General features: G+C 38.7%; 1 protein-coding gene across 21 annotated transcripts in view; it reads right to left on the bottom strand.

The window, feature by feature from the left end:
- BAZ2B (bromodomain adjacent to zinc finger domain 2B) overlaps positions 1-12754 on the bottom strand; it is a 296772-nt gene that overhangs the window by 210626 nt on the left and 73392 nt on the right. The window lies entirely within an intron of this gene.

Genomic DNA, 12754 nt, shown 5'->3' with positions numbered 1-12754 from the left:
TGTGACTCATCTTCTTTATGAAGAAGAGAAATCATACAAAGAGGAACTACATTTGGATATTATCATTCAACACTAACAAACATGTGAGGGACAGTTGGACCATGCACACTGCCCCTACCTTTATGTTGGGAGGAGCACACTTGTAATAGGAATCCTGGTCTACATACCTTGGATTCCACATCACTTAGAAACCTGCATCATCAGGGTTTTAAATCACAGGGATGCTGGAGTTGTGGACCTTCATGAACATGCTTCTTGGGACAAGTGTGCCTGCCCCCACCCTACACACTGATGGTAGGGGGTGGAGTTGTGACAGTGGAGGAGAGGCCAGAAGACCTGGGGTCTTCATGTAATTGCCAAAGGATAACACTGAAATAGAGCTATTGGCTCTATGGCAAGAGAGCCAAACCAACTATGACCTTCCAGATATTTTTGGTGAAAGATTATAATGAAAGATTATAGAGGTTGCACCCCAAAAACATCTGGAGGACCACAGTTGCGCCTTCCTCTTCTATACAATAATGCAGGGGTAGGCAACCCTTTTGAGCCGGGGGCCGGGTAGCTGTCCCTCAGACAACTGGGGGCCCGAAGCCAAAAAATAAATAATTAAATAATTTTAAAATAAATAAATAAATAAATAAATAAATAAACTGGGACAAATGTAGGACAAAATTTTTGAAATGCAGGGCACTTTTTAAATAAAAAATGGAGGACACGTGAAAAAATTTGCTGATTTTTTAAAAAATGTTAAGATAAATGCATGTTTCTGAGGCTTCTATAGACAATCGCCCCCCCAAAGGCCCCGGCGGCAATCGGCAGCAGGACCGGGCTGGGACCGGTCCCAAGGCCTCGCCGGGCCGCATCCGGCCTGCGGGCCGCAGGTTGCCTACCCCTGCAATAATGCATTCACAGAGAGGGCCCAACTCATATTTTGCATCATGTGCTCATTGGAATAAAGGACACATGACTTCTCTATGTTTCATTGACTAAAGCCCACAAACTCTGTCCATCATATTCTGATACATCAGATGAGAACAGTACAGAAAAAAGAGGGCCAGCACAAAGCAGGAAAACTAACGTAGATATTCACTTGATTAGAAATGAAAAAGGGAAATCTAAAAAGACATACTGAGAATGAAGATGGAACAAAGATTGAATTGCCAATGGATCAGGTCTATTCTTGTGCTTCTGACAGCAGCTTCTTCACTCAGCTCCTGTGTTTTAATAGGAGCTTATGTAGCGAAATCAGCACTGATGTTTTTATGGCCTGGAAATAAGCATTATCATCTGCTAATGACTGCAGAGGTTGAAAAGGGGGGGGGGGCAGTGTCAGCAAGCCTAATGCAGTGGCTTTCTCATTCTTTTTCCAGTATACATTCAGACTCCTTCACACTCATCATGAGGCAGAAAAGGTTGCAGATTTTGTCCACTTGCTATCTCTCTTCTTTTTTTTCCTGAATTTTGATGATAGAATCATCAAGACAGGAGGAGAAAAAAGGATGTCCCTGTACAGTGGGCCCTAGATCTCTGCTGAGGTTTGGTTCCAGAACCCCATATGGATGCTCAAATCCTATTAAATACAGTGGCACAGTAAAATGGTATCTGTTATATAAAATGGCAAAATCAAGGTTTGCTAATTGGAATGTATACTTTTTCTGAATATATTTCTAGCTGTGGATGCATAAATCTGTGGATAAAGAATCTGTAGATACAGAGGACTGACTGTACTGACACTATCCTAGAGTTTAGCAGGAGCTACAACAGTAAAGACATTGCTTAGTCCTTACCAATCTCAAGCTTTACAACATGGTTCTGAGTCTGGCCCAAGTTGTGCAAATTTACTGTTCCATATCCCTTCCTGAAAGTAACATCTCAAAGATTTTTGGAAGGTCACTTTTAAAACCAGAAGCATCTTCTATATTATGCATTTCCAGTACCATCCATAAACAAAGTGAACAAAACCAATCTCATAATGAAATTTAGCTCTGTGCTTGGTAGTATGGTTTGGAGAGTGTAGCCAAAGAGTATTTCAATAAAGCCTACCAGGAAACAGAAAGGATTTTACAAGACCATCTGCTCTGACTGAAATCTTCCCAAAGATGGTGAAAGCTGCTTCATTTGTAACCCTTAAAAGAATAAAGGTGATAGAATTGTTGAATTACAGGGCAATGTCATTCCACAAACATTGCCGAAAAGACTTTAAAATTTCTCAACAGGTTATACCTGCTATCACCAAAATAACAACAACAAAAGCTAATATACTACCTGTACAGCATCAACACAAGCAAATTGTGATAAAATATTTTTCATTCTTGACTACTCAATCCAGACGCACGAATGATGCTCTACAAATGTGCAAAGGCCGTATGTATAAAAAAGGAGTTATAAAGAAAAATACTGGAAATGTTTTCTAAACAGATGGTTGTCTATCCCATACTCTCTTACATCAGGAGAGAATAACCTTCTTGGCCTTGAAAGCCACATCCAGTGTCAAAAGGGAACCATATACACACACTTAGCATGTAGGGAATTTACACCTCCTCTCTCAGTTTGCTGAGATCTAGAATGGATGGATGGATGGTCTGCATGCATGTATGCATTCATGTGTATGCAGATGCAGCCAGGCAGGGAAAGTGAAAAAGTGGATGAGTATCATCTAGTTTGTTAGGCTACACAGTAACATAAAATCATCAGCAGTATCAGATATACAACAAGATGAAGTTATTGATAAATCCAAAAATATCCCTCTTCACTAACTAAACTGGTTCAACATCACAACATTGAGAGAGCCAAACGCTTCTCTTATTTTCCTGAAAATCTTTCTGCCCAACATTATCTTACAGGTGGAAGGAAGAAACCATTTTTGCCATCTTGTACTCCTCCAGGAAAATACAAGGTCAAATGAAGGAGCAAACAGAGGAGAATACTGACAAAGAAAGGAAATTAAGAGAAGTAATTGTTTCTTTATTAGAAACAAAATCCAGTTTGCATAAAGTACATCTGGCACCAAACATGACAATGTGTCTATATGTATTCAAAAGATAATTCACTTTTTAAAGTCACACTTTGCTCTTCTTTAAAAAGAGTGAGAAAAGAAAAATCAAACAATATAATTATTAACTGCATAGAAAGGGTGGAGTGGAACAGAATTCAAGTACACAGATCATACTTATTTAAATCATATTTAGTAAAAGATATTCTTCTGTTGTTATGTGCCTTCAAATCAATCCAGGACTATGCCAACCCTATCACAGGGTTTCCTTAGCAAAATTTATTCAGAGGTGGTTTGCCACTGCCTTCCTCTACAACCTTATCAAGTCCAATTCTCAAATCACCACACCATGCTGGCTCTAAAATATATCCAGTAATTCCTAAAACATTACAATTTTATCTACTTTCTATCACTTAATTTATTGTACTCATTATTACTATCCCTTTGCATAACTGCTTATCAGATGATACCCATTTGGGTCAAAGGGTTATTTCAATGTTTCATCTTCAGGATTACCTAATAAAACAAAATTTCTAGGGAAGTCTTCTCTTGTATTGTGTCCTCCAGCAGATTGCCGTCTTATGCATAGGAAGCAAAAACAACTTGAGAGAGACATCATATTCTAGATATTCCATGCTTATCTGCTGACCATCTGTGCATAGACTCACAGAACCACAGAGTTGGAAGAGACCGCAAGGGTCATCCAATCTAAACCCCTGCCATGCAAGAATATACAATCAAGGTACCTCTAATGGATATCCATCCAGCCTCTATTTGAAAACCTCCAAAGAAAGAAGACTCCACCACACTCCAAGGTTGTATATTTCATAGTTGAACAGCTTTTACTACCAGAAAGTTGTTCCTAATGTTTAGGTGGGATTTTTTCATGTAGCTTGAATCCAATGCTCCATGTCCTAATCACTGGAGTAGCAAAAGTTTGCTCCATCCTCAATATGATATCTCTTCAAATATTTAAACATGGCTATCATGTCACCTCTTAACCTTCTCTTCCCCAGGCTAAACATACCAAGCTCCCTAACATATGCCCTTCATAGGGCATGGTTTCCAGAACTTTTAACACTGTGGTCCCCCTCCTCTGGACATGCTCCAGAGGAGTGCAACCAAAATGGTGAAACCATGCCTTAAGTGTAAAAAGATTCTTTGTACACATAGCTTCTCCTTGAAAGATTGGGTGAGAGGAATCCTGATGGATCCAGTTTCTCTATGGAGAAACAATATGCACAAAAGCTGTCCACAAGGAAAGGCCCTCCATATAACCTCTGAACAATGTCTTCCAGTGATGCTAACATGCATTCTTCGTTCTTTTTAAGTATGTTCATTTGCTGACTCCTATATATGGACAATCAATGCATCTGTGGGAGATTTGTGACTGTAAATACACAGTCTATGCTTGTCACACATATGCTATTTTGTTTATGTGCAGTTTATGCTAAGGTCCATGTATGAGGTTGGGTCCTCCATCCAGTTTGTAGGTTCCTCCAATGACTTTTATTTCTATGCATATTGTGTGCATATGTGTGCCCAAACACTCATACATGCAGAAAATTGGTAGATGGCCCTATCTCAAGAGACTCTGTACTTGCATCTTTTTTTTTTTTTTTTGAGGATGCAAGAACCTGCTGAAAGTCAATTATTTCTTCCTTGTCTATAAGAGGCCAGCAGTCTCAATTAACCTGTCTTATATTACTGGGATTTGCTCTTTCCATTTGATAGACTATAGCAGTTTTTTTGTTCACACCTTTGGTTTGCTGCTTTTGAGAGCTGCTTGCTATATATTGTTAATCACAGCCAAGGGCATTTTACAAATAATGCTGCACTTCAAAGACAACATGTCCATATTTCACATTTTTTAGAAACTGCTCAGCTATGTTTAGAAATTGATCATTTCCTTGTGCTTTTCCATTGTTTCCAAAGCGTGCTGCAGACTGCAAGGTCACAAGTTAAAAATGATTGACGAATGACTGGTAACAAATGTCTTGTAAGGCAGAAGTTAAAAATATTCCAGCCTCTCACCATAATTAGTAAAAATCGTCATGCTCTCATTATATTCTTAAAATAACTCTCTTTAAGAGAAATGATAATGCTGCATAGACTCTGGTTAAGATTTCAAATGATAAAGATTAAAGCTACATGATGTATTTGCATTATGCTCTGCATTATGTATGAGAAACTAGAACTTCCCATATAGTTTAGCTCTTTGTGGTTTTCAGAACTCTCTCCATCAGTATTATTCATTCTTACACAGACCATTTTGATTCAGGAACAGCTTATTTCTTTAAACAAATTGGACAGAACATACTAACCATTTCAGCTCCAATGCAACTTTTTTCTGCTCCCTTTGCTTTAGAGAAGAAGTGAGACTTTTTTTTACAGACCACGAGATGTTTTTGGACTGAAACTCCCTTCAGCACTAGCCAGCAGAGCCAATGGTAAGGAATGTAGGGAATTGCAGTTCAACAACATCTGGAGGGCCACACATTTCTTACCGTTTCTTTATAGCTTTGTGACAATGATTACACTCATTAAATTTTAGAGACACAGGGACACAAAATAATAATAATAATAATAATAATAATAATAATAATAATAATAATAGATTGGGGTCAGATTTAATTGTACTTCAGCCAAACCCACTGAAATCAGTGGGACTTCTGTTAGTCATATAGTTCAACACTTCTCGAGGGCAACAGGTTGGAGAAGATGAGTAGCAAGGTACACAGTGCATCAGAAGCACCAAAAATTTGTTCTTGTGGAATTAATAGATAAAGTTTTCACATCTTTGGGATAAAGGCTTGTTCTCAGATTTTTTTACATATATATATTCGTTGTAATCTGGGTGTCCATTTTATGAACATCCTTAGCAATTACCCATATTGTCATGAATATTGTTATATGTTATCTATATTGTTTTATTTTCTTTTGATTATTGTTATTTCTCATTGCTATTGCTTTTTGTTGACATTCTGGTTATTCTAATTTTTGTATCATAGTTTGTATTCATCTTTATCACTGTTATTTGTATACTGATTTCTTGTTTCAGCTATATTGCTTTTTTATTGTTACTGTCATTTATTTATTTTGAAGATGTATTTATATATCTACAATCCCTTAGTTTTTGGTTTTTGACAACTCTAGTGCTAGATGTATCATTATTCTTTATAAAACATATCTTTTTATTGCTCTAGAAGAGTGGAGTAGACCTACAGAAATAAAAGGGACTATTTTCAGTGTGTATACTATATTTAGACCTTAGGGTCACCATAAGTCAGAAATGACTTGAAGGCACAAAAACAACAACAAACTATACATATGGCTAAATTTCAGTCTAAACATAGATGTGAGCTACACATCAGGCTGTTGTTACAAGTATACACTGGTTATAATTCATCCAAACCAGAGGAAACCACAGCTGTAACTTTTCTTTTAAAGTTTCCTTATCTTTCTTTTAAAGATTTTTATTTTTGCTCTAGAAAGATGTTGAGCAATTCTCAACCCATAAAATGGTCTACAAAGGGATGTAACTTCAACAAACAACTTTTAAAGCATTCTAAATTCTAAATGTAACAAGCAAATTTTTGTTTTTTAAGCCTGGGCAACTCTCATGGAGGAGAGAGGGAAAGTATAAGAAAATACCCCCCAACACTGGGAAACTAAAGTTAGCTGGGCTCCAGAACACTCAATTCATTCCACTGCCAAAATACTTGGCATACATTCTATTGTCAGTGCATTTGGCAGCCGCTGCTGTGCTAATGCCCAATTGTCCTAAACTGGGACTTTGCCAGCTTCCTTGGGAAACTACTTTGCTGGCCTTATAAATCTCAGTGTGCAAAAGATTTCTTGATATTAGACCTAAATTTGCCTTGCCTTTGTCCAATTATCTCTGGTTATGCACCTTTAGACTTTGCTAAACGACTCCACTCCACCCTTCCACTTAACTCTTAAGAAAGAAAGGGCAATGAAATGCAACTTGTGTTCTCAGTGCCTTTGAAAACTTAGACCATGTGCTCCAAGAGAGGAGCATTTGTACAGCAGCATGTCTGTGCACACAGCTGCAACCAAGGCTGCAGGAGGCACATGACAGTAAAGCCATCTGTAACCAAGCAAGAGTAGCTTGTTCAACTAGAAGACATGAGAAGGAAATTATATGCTAGTGCAGCATTTCTGTCACGGATATTTTCTACAGGCAGCTGGGTATAGACAAGAAATTCAAATCTGTTTTAACATCTGAATTAAAAAAAGAGAAAAAGAAAGCAAGGTTGGAAACAAGAGTGCCTGCTTCAGTGCATCAGGACTATACTTCTCAGGCACAGGTACTAATAACTGCATTGAAAACCACAATGTGAGAAAAGCTTTTCACCATAACCAATTGAACATTATACCTGTTACAGTGAATACAAAATTGTGCGAATGTGACTCTTCATATTAATATTGACACTTCCAACAAACAAGTGTTTTGAATGTTCCCAAAGTCAGAGATGCACAGGTGAATGCTGAAAGTCATCTAGATGTGATATTTGCCAGCATTTATTCCTCTCCAGAAAGGTATACTTTGGGAGGAATTTCACCCTCCCTGGTTCCAGAAGTGTTTCTAAAGCAGCGGTTCTTAAATTCTTTGGTTTGGCAGACCACTAGGATGTTCTTCCCCATGTGCCAGAGACCAGCATCATATCTGTACCTATCGACTACAACTGTTTCTTTCCTGGAAACTTGCCCAAAGCAGCAGCCAATGGGTTATGGATCAACACCAGTCCACAGACCATCACTTTGAGTGCCACTGTTCTAGAGCAGTGCTACTCAAAGTGGTTTTCCATAGACCAATGATGTTGCTCAGCCCTCTGTTATTACCTTTGGAGGGGAAGCACTCTATGCACAAAGTATGGTTGCCAGGTGAAATAAGGGGCAAGACTCCTGTCCCATTCGTGGTTGTGTAGAAGAGCACATTTCAGCAGGTGTTGCTTGCCTGACCAGCAACATCTGCTGAAACTTTATAATCACTTCAGGAAACTAACTAACTAACTGTGTGAAATTAAGCAGTTGGTTGAAAAGGTGTACATAGTCCCCTTCAAAAACTCATCCTCATAATTCCCCTAGAGAGTGATCTTCTAAAGCTCTCTAACCTTGATACTTCCCTTACTAGAAAAAGCTGTAATTTTTATTGGATAGCTTATTGCGGCTTGCTGTGCTGCTATCACTCATAAAAGCCACCAGCCACAGCCAAGCATCCAAGTTACTGTATATTTATAGGGAGCCCTGATGGCAAAATAAACTACAAGAACAAAGCATGAGTAGCTTGAATATCCTCAAGAGTGAAAGACAAGCAAGCTTCGCTCCATATCTACAATATGAACCATGGCATACGTCAGACCATTTAAAATATGTATTTCCTTGCTTGTTAATCACTCAGGGTCTTTATTCCTTGGAAGAGATTCATATGCATGAAGCTCTAAGTCATGGTGTACTCCAGTTCTTGAAGGCAGAAGTCATAAAACAACTATTCTTATTTTATAGGACACAGGATGTGTGTACTTGTTTTCCACTTTTATTCGCAAATACTTCTGAACTAAAGGCAAGCACAACCACGCCTTAAGATTCTAATCTTTTACTCACTTATCCAAGAGAAAATCCCAATAAAATCAAAAATTGCTATCTTATCTCCTCTCCAGTCTTCTCTTGTCCAGCTAAACATTCCCAGTTCCCTAAGTCACTCTCATAGGGCTTGGTTTCCAGACCCTTTACCATCTTGGTCACTCTCCTCTGAACATGTTCCAGTTTGTCAATATCCTTTTGGAATTGCAGTGCCTAGAACTGGACCAAGAACTCCAGGTATTATTGTTGTTATTACTATTATTATTTTATCCCAACTTTCTCCCAATGTAGGGACTCAAGCGGCAATAGTAGTAGTAGTAGTAATAGTAGTAGCATTCCAAATTACTGGTTGTTAATCTGCTGCTTACTTTGTCTTTAATGTATACTAGTTAGTATTATTTTAGAGATATTTTAATCATGCAATGTTGTTGTTTTAGATTGTATGCTGATTGGCAGGTTTTTATTCTAACCCCCCCCCCCCCCCATTTTATTTGACATTACTATGTAAAGTGCTGTGCAAACTTTACAGTGCTCTACAAGTAAATTTAAATACTACTACTACTACTACTAATAATAATAATAATGGGGATGCGGTTCACTTTTGAGCAGTCATATATACAGTAACATTGCACTGTAATTCTTTTAGCACCCTAAACAATGCAATCCCAACACGAGTCTCTATGTAGCTTGCTTTTTTTCAACTACTATGAAAACCATTTTCATTATTCCTATCCATGATACCATTTTATAACATATAGAGACCAACATTTTAGGAAGCATTTATAATCCTCCCATATACACTCCATACAATAAATACACTGTTATTATTCATTTGCTGATCCAGATGACATTTTCTCAAGGTAGCAGTTCTCCTTTGTGTTATTTTGTGTTTTTATCCATAAGGAAAATTCAGTTTTTGCTACCAGACTGCACATTAATTCAAACAGCAAGTGCTAGGTATGGTTTCTAAAGTCTTACAGGTATTTAATGCATATTGCAGTATAACACCACTAATGAGGAATGACAGTATCATTTACATTTTGAAAAATTATGCAGAAGATCATCACTTCCTAGATATGTTTCTCCAACATGAGTGTTATAGTGATAAATGTGCCCTCTTTTAAAAATACACAGCAAATACCCCCCACTAACCTACACGTACAGCATTGTATTTTTGCAACTTCGTGTATGTAGTTATTGCTTCATTCATTAGGAGCCATGTACTTTCTCCTTCAAAACTAGAATGTGGAACTCCACTAATCTTGTAAAAAAAAAAAAACAGCAACGAAGGAGAAACAGAACATACATCATCCCTTGCAATAACACTAAACCATTTTCAGTATGTCATCCCACACACCACCACTGGGAGCCTTATCACACAGAAAATAAAGCCGAAACAGAGTGGGAGAGTAGTGGCTTTCTCTGTGCTTCTCTGCATGCCACTGTAGCACTTCTATTCTCTTCCTAAGGGAGATGGTCATAAAAGCGTGCCTTTGATCATGCTGGAAAAGTCTGTTTGGCAAAAGGCAAGCTTTTATGACCTTCTCCCTTGGGAAGGAGAACGGAACTATGACAACATGCAGAGAGGCATGGAGAAAGCCGCTATTTTCTCACTCCATTTCTCTCTCTCTCTGTACCTTTTTATTTCAGGAGTGGGTGTCATCTTCCAATCACTTATCACAGCTTTAAAAAGGAGGGGAAGGAGGGAGATTTTTCTTTTCTTCTTTCTCTTTCTGAATTTCTCTTCCCTTTTCCCTACTTCCTCCTTCCCCTCCTTCCCTGGGGCTTTTCCTCAGGGGCGGGCTGGGTCTCCTTGGGGTGAGCCTTGGCAGGGAACAGAGGCCAGGGCCACCCTGCCTGGGCACTTACCCCTTCCTGGGGCTACAGTAGGGATATGGGGCTGCTTGCTCCTTGCCTTAATGCATCTCAGTCCCTGCTGGGCCTCCATCGCTCCATCCGCCAAGTGCATGGAAGGTGGCCCCCATCCTGGGGAAGGAGAGATGCCTATTCAGGTTCCCTCCCTCCACTGTTGAAGAGGAGCTGGGGTGAGGAGGATACACATGTTCATGTGAAGGGGGCTGGGAGCAGGAGGCATGCAGACACACAATGGCGACAATGGTGCCCTCCAGCAGAGCCCCAGAGCCCCAGACTTACTCAGGAGGATCAGTAATCTTCTTTTATGTGAATATCCCAGCCATGTGCACATGGTTTCAGGTGAAGTCCCCTTGTCCCTAATGTATGCACCATCACTGGGGACAATGCAGGCCTGCCATCCATAGATACTCAAATCTGTGGATGGCAAGTCCACAGATACTGAGGGCCAACTGTATATGGTAGCTGGAACTGTCCCTGTCAAATCAGGATGGTTGGAGGTATGGTATCAGAGCGAACCATCAGGCAGTAGGTCAACAGAAGGGAAAGGAAAGATTATGGAAAGGCCAAGCATTGTTGAATGTTTGATTTTCAAAAAGGAAACACAGTTAAGGTCCTATTGTTTGCCACCAACATACACCATGAGATGCTTCTAAGTGCAGAAATCAAACTGCAGTTCCCACATTAATCTGCCAGAATCACTTTGGAACTGCTTCACACAAAGGAGAAAATTCTAAAACAAAAACTCTGGTTGTAGAATTCTAACCCCCCCCCCCCCCCCCCCCCCAAAAAAAAAAAAAAGCATGGAACTAACTTGACTTGTCTAATGCAAACAATTCACAATAAGCAGAAACTTTCACTTCTGTGCCATACTGTGTCAATCTTAGGTTCCATTAACACAAGCCTAAATCAAATTGTTAGCCCTAACCATAAAAGACCCAGTGAATCAATTGGTGAATAGTAACAGGAGTCGCATAAATCCCTTTTATCCAATGAGCCAAGCTGTATCTGGGAACAGCAACTAAATGTTGGTCATAAAAGTGAGCAGTTTTCTGTAGAACTTAGCAAGTGTTTAAACTACAGAAGTACTGCAGCAATATATAAATGCTTGAAGTTAAGAAAGTATCAGGGGGGAAACAAGGTGGTTGCATACCATCCAACATTTCACAGATGAAAGCCAGGACACATACGGCCAAGCAACATTAAAATGTAGCTAAAATATGAAAAATTATTAAAAAGGAAAAACAAACAAGCTAGAAAAGGCTGCAGCAGTTTTCTTTTATCTGACTGTATTGCGAAGGGCAAGATTCTGCTCTCCTCCTCTCCTCTTCTTGCTGCTGAGTTAATAGAATGCAAGCTACTTTTGCACTTTGAACTTTGTTTGCAGCAACTGAATTAAGCCGAGGACAAAGGGGGAAAGTGGGAGAAGGGGAGAGAAACTGGGACATTTATCTGAAAAAGTGGAATGAAAGAGGATTATTTGGGACTATCCCTGCCAAATCTGACAATTGTCAGGTATGTATGTGGTTGTTTCAGTGGTAACCCCATAAAATCATAACAGATCATAACAGGAAAGAAACAAAAAGAGCTGTTTTTGTCAGAAAGAGATTTCAGTACTCAACATGATCTCACTTTAGCAAGTTTACAAAGAGGAAAATATGCAGGCTTGCTTCACTGTGAACTTTTCCTTAATATGTTAAAATAGTAGATTGTTATTTGATGACAGAGTAGACTGAAACAATGCCTCTGGTAGGCAGACTTTATAACAAATGGAAAATGAACTAAGTCTCAACTGTGAAGATGTGATCTGGCATGCAGCTGAGGAAGTTACACAATATGAACATGTTTATACAATAAATAAAAAAATCAGTCAGAGTCAAAGGGACCTTTCAGATTAACTAGTTTCTTCTCAAAAAGGCTATTGTGCCAATGCATGCAATATTTTAATGTGAACATTTTCCACTACTAATAAGAGTCATATGGTAATGCTGAGGTCTTTATTAGACTGTTGTTGGTTTTTGCAAATTTATGTGTGCTGTGTTACTTCATTAAAAGACTGTTTTAGTGATATTTATTTTTAGGCCTCATTAGTACGAATAAACACATACACTGCCTAACAGGGGAAAAAAGTTGATTCATTTACATGGCATGGCTACACAATTAAAGTTTACAAAACAAAGCTAAAGAAACCTCTAAACTCGGCTTCCTCACAAAGATTATGCCGCACATTATAATTTTTATACAATAAACCGAGACAGCTATTTTTTTTCTTTTAAAAGCACA

The sequence above is a fragment of the Sceloporus undulatus genome, chromosome 1 (genome assembly GCF_019175285.1).
Source record: "Sceloporus undulatus isolate JIND9_A2432 ecotype Alabama chromosome 1, SceUnd_v1.1, whole genome shotgun sequence".
NCBI classification, from domain to species: Eukaryota; Metazoa; Chordata; class Lepidosauria; order Squamata; family Phrynosomatidae; genus Sceloporus; species Sceloporus undulatus.
The sequence above is the reverse complement of the archived record's forward strand: the minus strand, read 5'-3'. Positions and strand labels throughout refer to the sequence as shown.